The sequence below is a fragment of the Meles meles genome, chromosome 14 (assembly GCF_922984935.1).
Source record: "Meles meles chromosome 14, mMelMel3.1 paternal haplotype, whole genome shotgun sequence".
Taxonomy (NCBI): domain Eukaryota; kingdom Metazoa; phylum Chordata; class Mammalia; order Carnivora; family Mustelidae; genus Meles; species Meles meles.
In genome coordinates this window covers 75263668-75277655 of record NC_060079.1, presented here as the reverse complement: position 1 = coordinate 75277655, position 13988 = coordinate 75263668, and the positions used below count along the sequence as shown (strand labels likewise).

The window sequence follows — 13988 nt, the reverse complement described above, 5'->3', positions numbered from 1 at the left end:
TTCCACGGGTGCCTGGCTGGCTTAGTCAGTGGAGCACATGACTCCTGATCTCAGGGTTATAAGTTTGAGCCCCCACACTGGGTGTAGACATTACTTAAAAATAAAATCTTAAAAAAAAAAATTTCCCAGACTCTCTCACAATATATATGTATCCCTCCCCATATATATGTGACCCCATCAAACAGGCACACCCAAAGAAATGAGAGTAATGTGAAGTAGCTTTACCCCTGCAGACAGATTACATCTCAGGCCAGGCACAGAATTATAGGACTCAGTGCTTCTAGGACCGAGCTAGAGGAACTTTGGGGTCCATCCCAGAATATCAGAAGTGGCAAGAATGGTCAGTGGTGGAAGTTGAGGCTATTCCCTAACAGACTCATTTTACCTGACTGGGTTGTCCGTGGCTTCTGGCCCTCCTGGAGATTCTGTGAGCTAACTTACATGCAACAGAACTAGGATCAGCGAACTTTTTCTGTGAAGGGCCACAGAGTAAATATTTTAAGTTTTGTAGAGCCAAGACCCCACCAACCCCTCAACTCTGCTTTTGTAGCACAAAAGCAGCCATACACAATACAAAACCAAATGGACATGGCTATGTTTCAATAAAGCTTTATTTACAAAAACCATGTGCTGGGCCAGATTTAGCTCACAGGCCATCATATTCCAACCCATCTCAGAAATGCTTTTCAGTCCGAACTGGGCCAGTCAGGATTCTACAGGAATCAAATGATCACACATGTTTACATAAAAATAACACGAACATGTGAGTTGGGCTAGAAAAACCAACAGAAGATGGTGAGGTTCAAGAAATTAGCATGAGTGGGAAGCCACAATCACCCCAGTCCTGGCGCGGGCCCAACAGCTGCTTTGACCCCGGGACAATGTGGACACTGTCAAAACTGAGACAAGGCACAGAAGTGGAGGTAGGATGAGCAGCATGATCTGCTTGATATCTTCCAACAGCCAAGCAGAAACACAGGGCAAGGAAGGCCAAGTGATAGACTCCATAGATGCCAGTGTCCTGCAGACTGATCCATAAAAGAAATTTGAGAAACTGGAGTTCAAAATATAAAGCTTTTGCTCTTCTAAAGACACCATTAAGCACAATGCAATGCCAATGTCCACTGACTAGTATGACTGTAATAAAAAAAAAAGACAAATAATAACAAGCACTGGCATGAATGAAGCAATTTGAACCCTCATACGCTACTCATGGGAATGTAAAATGGTGCAGCCACTTTGGAAAACAGTCTGGTAATACCTAAAAGTTTTAAGTATAGTTACCAAATGGCCCAGCGATTCCAACCTAAGTATATATGCAAGAGAAATGATAACATACGCTCACACATTGACCTGTATACACATAATCATAACAGCATTATTCATAGTAATTAAAAACTAGAAGCAGGGGCGCCTGGGTGTCTCAGTGGGTTAAGCCTCTGCCTTCGGCTCAGGTCATGATCTCAGGGTTCTGGGATCGATCCCCGCATCAGGCTCTCTGCTCAGCAGGGAGCCTGCTTCCCCCTCTCTCTGCCTGCCTCTCTGCCTACTTGTGATCTCCGTCTGTCAAATAAATAAATAAAATCTTAAAAAAAAAAAACAAAAAAAAAACTAGAAGCAACCCAAATGCCCAGCAATGGATAAAAGAGTAAGATGTGTTACATTCATACCAAGAACAATACTCAGCCAAAGGCGGGGCGGGGAGGCTGTGCTGATCGATGCAACAACAAAACTGAATCTCGAAAGCATTATGCTAGGCGAAAAGAAGCCAAACACAAAAATACCTACAACTACACAATTCCATTTAGTTGACGTTTCTAGAGAATGCAAAACTACAGACAGCAGACCAGTGGCTACGTGGATGGAGGTGAACAAGGAGTGACTATAAATGGACACGAGAGAGACACGAAGGATCTGCGTGGGCGATGGCAATATTCTGAAACTGGACAGCAGCAAGGGTTGCACAACTCTGAAAATTGACTATAACTCACTAAATCTGTACGCTTAAAATGCATAAACTTTAAAATATGCAAACTGTACCTCAATAACACTATTAAATAAAAATTAGGAAGTTTCATATTCATTTTTTTTTAAAGATTTTATTTATTTATTTGACAGAGATCTCAAGTAGGCAGAGAGGCAGGCGCAGAGAGAGGAAGAAGCAGGCTCCCCACTGAGCAGAGAGCCAGATGCAGGGCTCGATCCCAGGACGACCTGAGCCAAAGGCAGAGGCTTTAACCCACTGAGCCACCCAGGCGCCCCTCATATTCATTTTTTTAACCCACTATGCTTTGAGCTGTGCTACGTGAGGATCTTCTGGCACAGCACAGTAACATGAAGTATAAATGTTTGATCAGTGACTGCAGCTATAAAGAGAAAATCGGAATTCACCTGACAAAGAGGACTCGGGCAATAGAAGATGCTTCAGAAGGCCGCTCCCGCAGCAGACAGAAGGCATCTGATGCACAGAGCCCAGAGACATCAGGGGATGGGGAGGAGAAGAAAGCCATCGAAACAGAGGACCAGTCCGCAGTGCTGCAGGACGCAGACAGACCGACTAAGACGGGGATTCAGAGAAGCAACTACTGAATGTGACAAATCAGATCTCCAGCAACCGTGGGGCCCAACTTAGTAGAACACCAAATAGAAGCCTGGCTTCCCCCAGGTGAAGAGCAAATGCAAAGAAAGAAAGAAAAACTGAAGGCTAGTCTTCCATGGGGCTTAGCTATAATCCTGGGGAATGCAGGACATTTTACTTTCTCTGTAACTACTGGGAAAGCTCAGTACACACACAAGGTGGTCAACACAACTTTCTGATTGCAGACTGATACAACTTTTCAAAGAGATCCTCCCACCCCAGAGAAATACCTAACAGATGTGAGCATACACACCTCACCAACATGGCTAGAAGTCCCTAGGATGGGAACAAAACCATGACCAGCAGCCACACATATGGCCTTAAAGATGTAAGACAACCTAGAAGGCGATCCTATAAAATCTGTGGAGATTTGATCACAAAGTTTTGGAAACGGTGGTTGTCATAGTGACACAACATGGTAAATGCACTTCATGCCAATGAATTACACAATTAAAAGTTAATAAAGCAGTAAATTTTACTTCCTGTATATCTTACAATAAATATATATATATATATATGGGCCACCTGGCTGGCTCAGTCAGTAGAGTGTGGAGGTCTTGTCTCCAGGTTGTGATTCAAACCCCACACTGGGTTTAAAGATTACCTGAAGATAAAAATTTTAAAAACAAAACAAAAGCCATATTGATTCAATCACAATATACAGCCTATCACTAACAAGCAATTATGAAAGAATGCATTTGTAAAGCTTAGTTATATAGTAAAAAATATAAATAGTTCTACCTAAGAAAACCTGTAGCGAGGGACAAAAAGACGAAAACAAAAAGAAGAAACAAGAAAATACCAGTAACGAGAGTATGGGCTCAGCTCTAGCCTGTAACCATCTTCCGCTTGCTGAACAAAAGCTAGCACACGTACATTCGGGATTGTAATGATGGAGACTTAAGTCCATGTACAGCCTATTTCAGAATACATATTTCTGAAACAATGGCAGAGTGAAATTTGAGGAATAGGATTAAGAAATAGCCTCCATTTGTTGGGGCCCTGGGTAGCCGAGTCAGTTGAGCACTGGACTCTTAGTTTTGCCTCAGGTCATGATCTCGGGGTCATGAGATCAAGCCCCACATCAGGCTCCACACTCAGCAGGGAGTCGGCTTGGGATTCTCAAGTTCTCGCTCTACCCCTCCCCCTGCCTGCACAAGCTCTCTCTCAAATTAAAAAAAAAAAAAGAGAGAGAGAGAGAGATTTAAGATTTTATTCATTTATTTGACAGAGACAGACACAGGGAGAGAGGGAACACAAGCAGGGGGAGTGGGAAAGGGAAAAGCAGGCTTCCCACAGAGCAAAGAGCCCAATGCTGGGATCATGACCTGAGCCGAAGGCAGACGCTTAACTAACTGAGCCAAATCTTAAGGGTATTCTTAAGATTTATTTCTTTTAGAGAGAGAGAGAAAGCAGAGGGAGGGACAGAGGGAAAGGTAGAGAATCCCTAGCAGACTCCCCACTGAGTGCGGAGCCCCCCCTCCAGGGCCAGGGCTCAATCTCACTACCCTGAGATCATGACCTGAGCTGAAACCAAGTGTCCAACACTCAAATGACTGAGCCATCCAGGTGTCCAAATCAGGAATTTTTAAAAAGTATTTCCAGAGCATATGAACAGTTATATGTCAGTACATGTAAACTACAGACAGCCAACAAAGTCATGAGATCTCAAAAAACTACCGGAGCCCCACCATCACTATAACTCTTCTAACTAACTGATGACACTATGCATAAAAACAAATCATGTAGACGGTATTAAACTTTGGTTTTCTTTTAATCATTCAAGTAATATATGAACATACTACTTCAATTTTTTTTTTTAAGATCTGATTTACTTATTTGCGAGGGAGAGATAGTGAGAGAGAGCACAAACAGAGGGGAGAGGAAGAGCAGGCTCCCCACTGAGCAGGGAGAGGGACACAGGGGTTGATCCCAGGTCCCTCAGTTCATGACCTGAGCCAAAGGCACATACTTAACCACTGAGTCACACACACACCCCTAAAACAAACAGTTTAAGCAATAAGGATAACCAGTACTTCCCACCCCCTTCAAGATCCCACTTCTGACCCTAAAGGCAATTACCAACAGTTCCATGTTCTTCTGGACTCACCTAAACATTTTCAAATGTACATGCAGGCATGAAAGTGCATTGTTTTATTTTATGTTTAAGATTTTCTTTCCAGGGGCGCCTGGGTGGCTCAGTAGGTTAAAGCCTCTGCCTTCGGCTCAGGTCATGATCCCAGAGTCCTGGGATCGAGCTCTGCATCAGGCTCTCTGCTCAGCGGAGAGCCTGCTTCCTCCTCTCTCTCTGCCTGCTCTCTGCCTACTTGTGAACAAATAAATAAACAAATAATCTTTAAAAAAAAAATATTTTCTTTCCATCATGCTATGTATTATTCTTGCAACTTAACTGCTATACAACATCTGCAACTTGCCTAACTGCTTTACAGTGTCCTAGTAACCCGTGTAAGCCACAACTTACGTAACCATTCCTCCAATAATGGATATGGTTTTCAATATGCAGATACTAAGAGCAGCACTAGGCTTCCCTGAACATGCCGATTTGCACACGTACATACGTGTCTCTAAGAAAAATATTTGAAAGTTTAAATGCTACAAACTACATGCTTAAAAGCTTATTAACATGTCTACCAGGGACGAATTTTCCCACACCACCACTGAATAATTGATCTTTTGGATTTTAATTAACTAACGGAGGGGAAAAAAGGATTCGTCTCTTTTCTTTTTTTTTTAATTTGTATTTCCCTAATAATTAGTGACTTTGGACATATTTTGGCATTTGTGAGCTATCTGTATTTCTCCTTTTGACTATTAGCCATTTTTAACTTTAATATAGGGATCTTACAAAGAAGCGAAGATGTATCTTGGGTTGTTTTTTTTTTTTTAATTACACATAATACCTAAACATCATTCTTGTTCAAAATAAAGCTAATAGGAGCGCCTAGATGGCTCATTTGGTTAAGCGACTGCCTTGGGCTCGAGTCATGATCCTAGAGTCCCAGGATCTAGTCTCACATCAGGCTCCCTGTTCAGCAAGGGGTCTCCTTCTCCCTCTGACCTCTCCCCTCTCATGCTCTCTCCTCTCATTCTATCTCTCAAATAAATAAAATCTTTTTAAAAAATAAATAAAAATAAAACTAATAACCCCACAAAACATACCTCTGTCCCCATTACATCTTCCCTGTCCAGGAATCACTTCTCAGGTAAATATACATTCTTAGACCTTTGTCTGTGCCAGGGGATCTCAATGGGAAGCGATTTTGTCCTGCAGGACACAGCTGCCCAAATCTGCAGTTTTACTTGTCACTGCCATGGACTGCAGGGACGCTACCGGTGTCTGCTAGGTAGAAGCCAGGGAGGATTCAGAATACCCTACAACACACAGGACAGCCGCCTACAACAAAGAATTATCCAGTGCACAATGTCAATAGTATCACTGTTGGGCATCTCCCCCGACCCCATCTTTGCTTTTATGTAATGTATTTAACTACAAAGCTATAAAATCTTCTTAGTGTGGAGTTTTTTTTAAAACACCAACAGTATGATTCTAGTGCCATTTTACACATTTTTTTTTTCAATCTGTAATATGTCTTAGAGATGTCCTGTCAATATGTAGGGATCTACCTCATTCTTTTTTAGCTACTGAAGAATTCCAAGTTACAGCTCCCCGGTTTACCAACCATTCCCCTGATAGGCGCTCAGCACGGAGGAACCCAGCTGGATGCTCATTCTGAGGTTTCGGAACCAGACACCCTGTCACTTGCCCCTGCTCTGGACCTTTCTCATCAGAAGCTGTTCCACCTTTTGTACCCATTCTCCCCTGCCTGTGTGTTGTCAGACCGGGGTTCTCTGCTCAGCGAATACATCTGCCATCTCTCCTTCAGAAATGTCTCATCGTTTTCAGGACAATACTTCCCGCTGTTCTGCACCAGAAGTCTGGTTATTTTCCTTTTGGTTTTTTAAGTGTTTCTCTTCCCTGGGAATTTGGGACAGGAAGATGAGGTCTGATTTATCCCCACAGCTTAAATTAGATGTCAGAATTCTTAAAATTTTGTACTTCTTACCACAGGAAATACATGTATATTTTTAATTTTAAAAAATCAAAAATTGTGAATATTATTTTCTAAATGGAAGTTAAAACTTTTTAAGATGGTCATGAAAAACAGCAACAAATTCCTACTGAAAATCTAATCTGGTATCAAAAGGGGCGTGTGAAAATCATCACGTAGTACCTCAATGATCAAAACCACAAACACAACCTCGCTTTAAGGAGCACCTGTTACCATTCCTCCATTACTGCAGCAAATGCCAAATAGTCTTTTTTTTTTTTTTTTTTTTTAAGATTTTACTTATCCATTTGACAGAGATCACAAGTAGGCAGAGAGACAGGCAGAGAGAGGAAAGGAAGCAGGCTCCCTGCTGAGCAGAGAGCCCAATGTGGGGCTCAAGCCCGGGACCCTGGGATCATGACCTGAGCCGAAGGCAGAGACTTTAACCCACTGAGCCACCCAGGCGCCCCCAGATAGTCTTTTCAGAGCAGCCATTCTACCAGATACCAAGGCATTCCCAGAAGCTCCCAAAGCTGGCCTTTCAACCTCAGTTTCCGCTCCCCAAATCGTCCAATACTGCTGCTGGGTTCACAAAGGACACAAAAGCCCTTGACTTACATACAGTCTGTGGCTGCTTGCTTTCTCACCAAGAGCTTTAGATGATTATTAAAAAACAGCAAAATGAGGGCCGCCTTGGGTGGTTCAGTCGAGTAAGCCTCCAACTCTTGATTTCAGCTCAGGTCATGATCTCAGGATCCCAAGATTGAGCCCTGCCTCCGCCTTTGTGCTCAGCAGCAAGTCTGCTTGGGATCCTCCTTCTCCCTCCACCCCTCCCCTCTCATGCGTGTGTGCTCATGGTCTCTCCCTCTTGCTCTCAAATAAGTAAGTCTTTTTTTATAAACTGCAAAATCAACCACACAAATGGTCTACTTCTTAAAATTCCTGGCACTCTACAGTTAGCTCCCTTACATGAAGCAGCAATCATGAAAAGCAGTTAAGGAGCTCAAAATGTTTTTGTCAGCACATTCTCAGTGAGCAGGGAGAGGATACACGAAGCCACCAAAAATAGCTGAGAAATGTTTTTATTCTCTCTCTAAAAATAAATCATCTTTTTTCTCACCATCTCCCAAATAAGAAAATTTCTTCATCCCGTCCTCTGGTGGAGAATACTTTGAATGAGCTCCAGGCCTAATAATTACCCTCAATAATTAGATCCAAAGTGATTTCTGCCAGTGAAATTTCTGAATTTACCTATGGCTCTATGCCTGGGCCTAGCGACTACCAGGAACGGAGTAAAAGCTGAGAAGTGCTTCTTTGAGGACTTAGTCTGGAGACTATGAGAAACCAAATCAGATAAACAGGGCTCGGGAATCAGGACTGAGGCAAAGACAGGGCTCCCATTTTCCGCCTTCTGTCGAATTAAAGCATCATAGAAGGTAGAGAATGGGAGTCGATGTCTGGCAGGGAGATCAAGTTACCTGCTGGGTTGTAGCATGACCCGCCTCCCACAGTACTGCCTCCCAAAGGGAGCCTGGTCCACCCTTCCAGGCCATGGGCAAATGTCGCCAGATAAATGCCCAAGCGTGCCTAAGTTCAGAGAGCTTCCCAGGGGCACTGAAGTACCAGGGCAGAGACTCCAGTCTGTGGGAAGGCTCACTGCATCTCAGACTTCAGGATGAATTCGGTCCTTACTTTGGGAAATAGATTTGTCACAGGACATGGTATGAAGACAAAGGTAAAATGGTGCCCAACCGAGAGCAACGGGCAAGGAAGACATGAACAGTTAGAGGCACAAGCGACTTGTCTTTCATTTCAGAATCTGACTTCTCTGCAAATACAAATGCCTGGCTGGCTTAGGAAAGAATACTTGGTGCAGCTCTCCACATGCCTCCTTTGTATTGAAGAGTAAATAAATGTATTCAAATTAAGAGGAACATCTGGACAACACACGCCAGAAGAATCTGTGGCAGCTGGCTCCCCGAAGAGGGATGTGGCAGCTGGCTCTCTGGACAGAAAGCACAAGAGAAAATGCTGTCCCGCCAAAAAACAAAACTATGGAATAAAAAGACATGGAAAAGGACTATTATTTCCAAAACCCAAAGTACTAGAACATTTCCCCCCAAAACGTAAGCTCCAAATTCCATTCGTACAGCGCTGGTTTCGGCTTTGCACTCTCTTTGCTAATCCAACTATTTTCCGCTCCCCCCACCTTCCGTCCCTTCACCATTAACAGACCCTGAACACCTGCCTCTCCCCTCCCCAACTCACGCAGACATTCATCGCGGGCGGTCCGCTGCAGCAGGGTGCACAGAGGTGGCCCAGCACAGCCCTCTCCGTTCCGGGAGTTCAGGCTAGCACAAAAGTCAGACGTCTACGCTGACTGCAACCAGAAGCGAGAAATCAGAGCAGGTACACATTGCTAATATAGAAAATGAAAGATGAAGAATCTGTTAAGTTCTATAAAAAGGAATTTCTAGTAAATGGAAAAAGTGAAGAGAGTAACTAATGGACAACTTCTGTATTCAAAGTGGTGGGAATGGGAAAGGCCCAGCCTACGCAGACATCCCCAAAACAGCTTGACAGCAAAGGCGTATAAAGAGGTACTGATGGGAGAGGATGAGGGAAGAAAGACAGGAAGACGAGAAAGGAAACCACCTTGAAAGCAATCTTCAGTGTCCTAGTAAAGAGCTGAGGCCTTAACTGGGAAGTCCGTGGCTCTCAACATTTATCTCCGATGAGAAGAAAATACTGTTCAGATGAGGACCAGTATACTTCATCACCAACAGCGGCTTACTAGAGCTTCCCGCAGTTGGGGCACTCCAAGCAGTTAGCTGTAAACATGCTCTCTCTCCCACAAATCGTAGATAAAACTGAACAGGCAGTGCGGTTAACAGTGAAAACCTCTTTTCTTTTCCTCTAATGTTTTCTAACCAAACTTTTCCCATAATAGAAAATATAGAGCATAATATCGGACACAAACACCCATTCAGCTACATCGAAAGCCTTCGCACACTTGTTTTTAAGTGACTCTTACGAAACACCCTGGCCATTATAATTACAAGGAAAATGGAGTAAATGAGTCCGTTCTGTCTGTCCCACTAAATGCAGCTAAGAAATCTGAACAGAATACATGAATCAACTCCTTGTGAGCCCCAAGAAGTAGCAGGCAGATCGAGGAAGAACAAACTTCAAATTTCTACAAGCCAGTGGTGAGTTTTCACATTTTCCAAGATTACACCTGCCTAATCAACAAAATCTGATACCCAAAGTAGGTACTGGGGTGCTGACCGAGACTGGCTCCAGGAGAAGCCCTGTACTTGACTAAGCAAGCAGAAAAGGGAGCTCTGAAGACACAGAACACTACAAAAATCTTCCAGGGTTTTTGTTACTGTTTTAAACTTGAGTCTTCTGTGCTCCAGCCACCAAGTAACTCTATGGCTGCAACAGGAGCCAAGAGGCAAAATGGGAGCCTGCAGGAGTCAAAACAGTCAAGAGAAGGAACATTCTTCTCCCGTCAGTGAAATTGCAGTCCCAGGAGGGTAGGTAAATTCCCACTGCCTTTTTATTTTCTGACCTAAGAAGAAATATATATTTGGTCTCTGCCCCCAGTTCCTGACACAGAACTTCTAAAACCCTTGTTATTTCCTGATAAATAGGGGGCTAAGAGCATCTTTTGTTCTAATATTTGGTCTTTGACCGCAGTTCCTGACACCAGAGCTTCTAAGATCCTTGGAATCTCCGGAGTGATAAGAGTGTCTTTTTGTATGCTAATCAGATGGGGGGGGGGGGACCAGACTGCTTCAGGATGGGGGCTGGTCACCAGATTAGCTAAGGCACAAACAGAGGGCTGGAACTCTCAACCCCCTTCCCCTAACCCCAGGGGAGAAGAGAGGGACTTAAGGAGTGAGTTAATCAGCAATGGCCAACAATTTAATCATGCCTACATAATGGAACCTCCATAAAACCCCTAAACCATGGGATTCAGAGAGCTTCTGAGTTGGTGAACACACGCACATGCCAGAAAGGTGGCATTACCTTACCTCCACGGACAGAACCTCCTGTGCTCAAGACCCTTCCGGACCCTGCCCATGTACCTCTTCACCTAGCTATCCATTTGTATCTGTTAGGATATCACTTCTGGTAAGCCAGTAAATGCTAAGTATTCGCCTGACTTCTGTGAAGTCATGATAGCAAATTATCAAACCTGAGGAGGGGGCTGTGGAAACCCAATTTATAGCCAGTTGGGGAAAAGTACAATCAATAACCCCGGACTTGAGAAAGGCATCTGAAGTAGGGGCAGTCCCCCAAGGCTTAACCTGCAGGATCGAACTCCAGGAAGCTGGTATTAGGGCTGAATTGAATTGCACAAAGTCCTGCGGGTGTCCAGAGAGCCAGAGAACTGGCTTTTGGTATGAGGGAAAAACTCCACACATTCAGTGTCAGAAATGTGGGGAGTAAAAAGAGTTTTCCTTAGTCTCCCCTGTACTCTCAACATCTCAGCCCCTGGTCACAAACACAGACACAGATGCAGCAATGCAAAGTGACCCAAATCCCAGCTTTCTCGGTAAAAGGAATGAAAACGGAAGGCCTGAGGAATAAGCACAGATAACGAAGGAAAAGCTAGCCTGAAGTGACCCAACGCAGTTGTCTATCAGCTCCTCGGCCCATCCCTAGGTTGGGCATGTATGGATATGATCCTAGTAAGCACACCAAAAATATTTTAAGACTCAACTAACAGACCACAGATCTCGGACTGACTAACCAGGTGGTATTATTACACCTTTGAGACATACAGAGGCCTACAACAAACAGAAAAAGGATGACCACATTCACTCAAAGCCAACCATGTTGATTGCTGCTAAAACAAAAAGAACATGCTCTCAAGAATTTAAGACTCGGGGCACCTGGGTGGCTCAGTCAGTTAAGCAGCTGCCTCTGGCTCAGGTCATGATTCCAGGATCCTGGGATCAGGCCCGGCATGGGACTCCCTGCTCAGCAGAGAGCCTGTTTCTCCCTCTCATTCTGCTGCTCCCCCTGCTTGTGTGCTCTCATTCTTTCTCTGTCAAATTAATAAACAAAAATCTTTTTAAAATAATTTAAGACTCAATCTCAAACAGCTGCATCCCTGAACAAGCCTGGTTTGAACTGCACAAGTCCATTTATACACAGATTTTTTTTTTTTTACAACACTGAATATATTTTCTCTTATGATTTTCTTAGTAACATTTTCTTTTCTCCAGCTTATTGTGAGAACATAGCATATAATACACAAAAGACACAAAGTATGTGTTAATCTGGGAGATCACGCCTAATCTTTACTTCCACAGAGACCCTCAAGAGACTGAAAAGAGCAGGCCACTGCTGAAAAGGCTGTGATTGAGGAGAAATTTCAGGGTGAACGGACTGTTCCAATTCCTGAGTTCACTGATAACTCAACGTGAAGTCGCAGACTGATCTAAAAACATGCAGGGGGGCGCCTGGGTGGCTCAGTGGGTTAAAGCCTCTGCCTTCCGCTCAGGTCATGATCCCAGGATCCTGGGATCGAGCCCCGCATCGGGCTCTCTGCTCCTCAGGGAGCCTGCTTCCTCCTCTCTCTCTGCCTGCCTCTCTGCCTAGTTATGATTTCTCTCTGTCAAATAAATAAAATATAAAATAAAATTTAAAAAAAAAACAAACATGCAGGGGCCCTCTGTGCCTCAACAGCAGTTCCCTACTGAGTGCTCCCTATAGGAGCACTCAGCCTGCTGCTAAAGACTGGCTGAATGGGTAGGAACAACCACTGAGTCTTAAGTTGCATTTCCACAAAAGGAAACAAAATGGAAATAAGGTTGATGGAAATAAACAGTTTCTAAAAGCTGAAATGTGTGCGTGCGTGTGTGTGTGTTAAATGACTGTTACAGGAAAGTCAATAGTAGACTATTAGATTTGGGGAAGTCAAAAGTTATATGTGGATTTTTTAATGTAAGGATGTTTGGTGCCCCTAATCCCAGCATTGTTCAAGGGTCAACTACACAATCCAAAATTGCTTAGCACACCCATAACAAGGTAAATTTCAACTCTTAGGAAGATCATCAACAGACACTAAAGCCAAGATGACAAAACTGGTGAAATTATCTGACAAAGACTAAAGAAGTGATTATAAAAAACTCCAAAATACAAGAGTAAACACTCTTGAGACAAATGAGAAAGTGTAAGAAACAGAATTAACAAAGGAATTAATTTTTTATTATTATTTTATTAATTAATTATATATATATTATATATAATTATATATATATTATATATATTATATATATATAATATATATATTATATATATTATATATATTTTATTATATTATTATATATTATATATATTATATTATATATATTATATATTATTATATATTATATATAATATATATAATTATATATATTAATTAATTATAATTAATTAATTATTAATTAATTAATAACAAAGGAACACATAGAAACTTTAAATATATAACCAAAAAGTTTTTTAAAAACATAATGGATTTTTTAAAAAATGGATGGACTCAATAGCAGAGGAAAGAGTGAATAAACTTGAAGATAAGTCAACAGAAATCCATGAAACAAAACGAGTCAAAGAGGAAAAAATTGGGAAAAAAACTAACAAAGCTCAGAGAATTATGGCATAATGACAACAGGTCTAACATACAGGTCATCACAGAACAAGAAGAAGAAAAATAGCACAGTGCTGAGAAAATATTTGAAATCAAAATGGCTGAAAACTCAAGTTTGTGAAAGGCATAAAACTACAGATTCAAAATCTTTTTAAAAAATCCCAAAAAGATAACAAAAAGAAATCAGTGATCAAACACATCTAACCAAACCACTGAAAGTTAAAGACAAAGAAAACAAATCCTGAAAACAAAGAGAAAAAGCAATACATTAATTACAGGGGAATTCAAAGAACTCAAAGAACTACAGATGTCATTTTTTTTTTTAATTTTAAGAACCACAGATTTCACATAGAAGCCAGAGAAGCCAAAAAGAGGTGGCATCGTGTTTTTTTAAAAAAAAAAAATTTTTTTAGTAAACCCTACCCCCAAAATGTGGAACTCAAATAAATGACTCCAAGATAAAAAGTTATATGCTCTACCGACTGAGCAAGCCAGGTGCCCCTTCAATTTTTACTTTGAATTTCAGATGTATGACATAGTGATTCAACTTCTCCATGTAAGTGGCACAATATTTTTAAACTTCTGGGGTAAAAAAATATATATGTATCAACTCAGAATTCTCTATCTACCCTCAAGA

The 13988-nt window shown here is 42.1% G+C and overlaps 1 protein-coding gene across 2 annotated transcripts in view; it reads right to left on the bottom strand.

Annotated features, from left to right (window-relative positions):
• The window catches only part of PCCA (propionyl-CoA carboxylase subunit alpha), a 405590-nt gene that overhangs the window by 347548 nt on the left and 44054 nt on the right, over positions 1-13988 (bottom strand). The window contains exon 1 of one of the 2 annotated variants that reach the window (XM_045978131.1): positions 449-455. The exons of the other annotated variant lie outside the window; for it this stretch is intronic. The gene's annotated coding sequence lies outside the window, so the exon portion shown is untranslated. Of the gene's footprint in view, positions 1-448; positions 456-13988 lie in introns of those variants that run through there. 2 annotated transcript variants of the gene reach the window in all.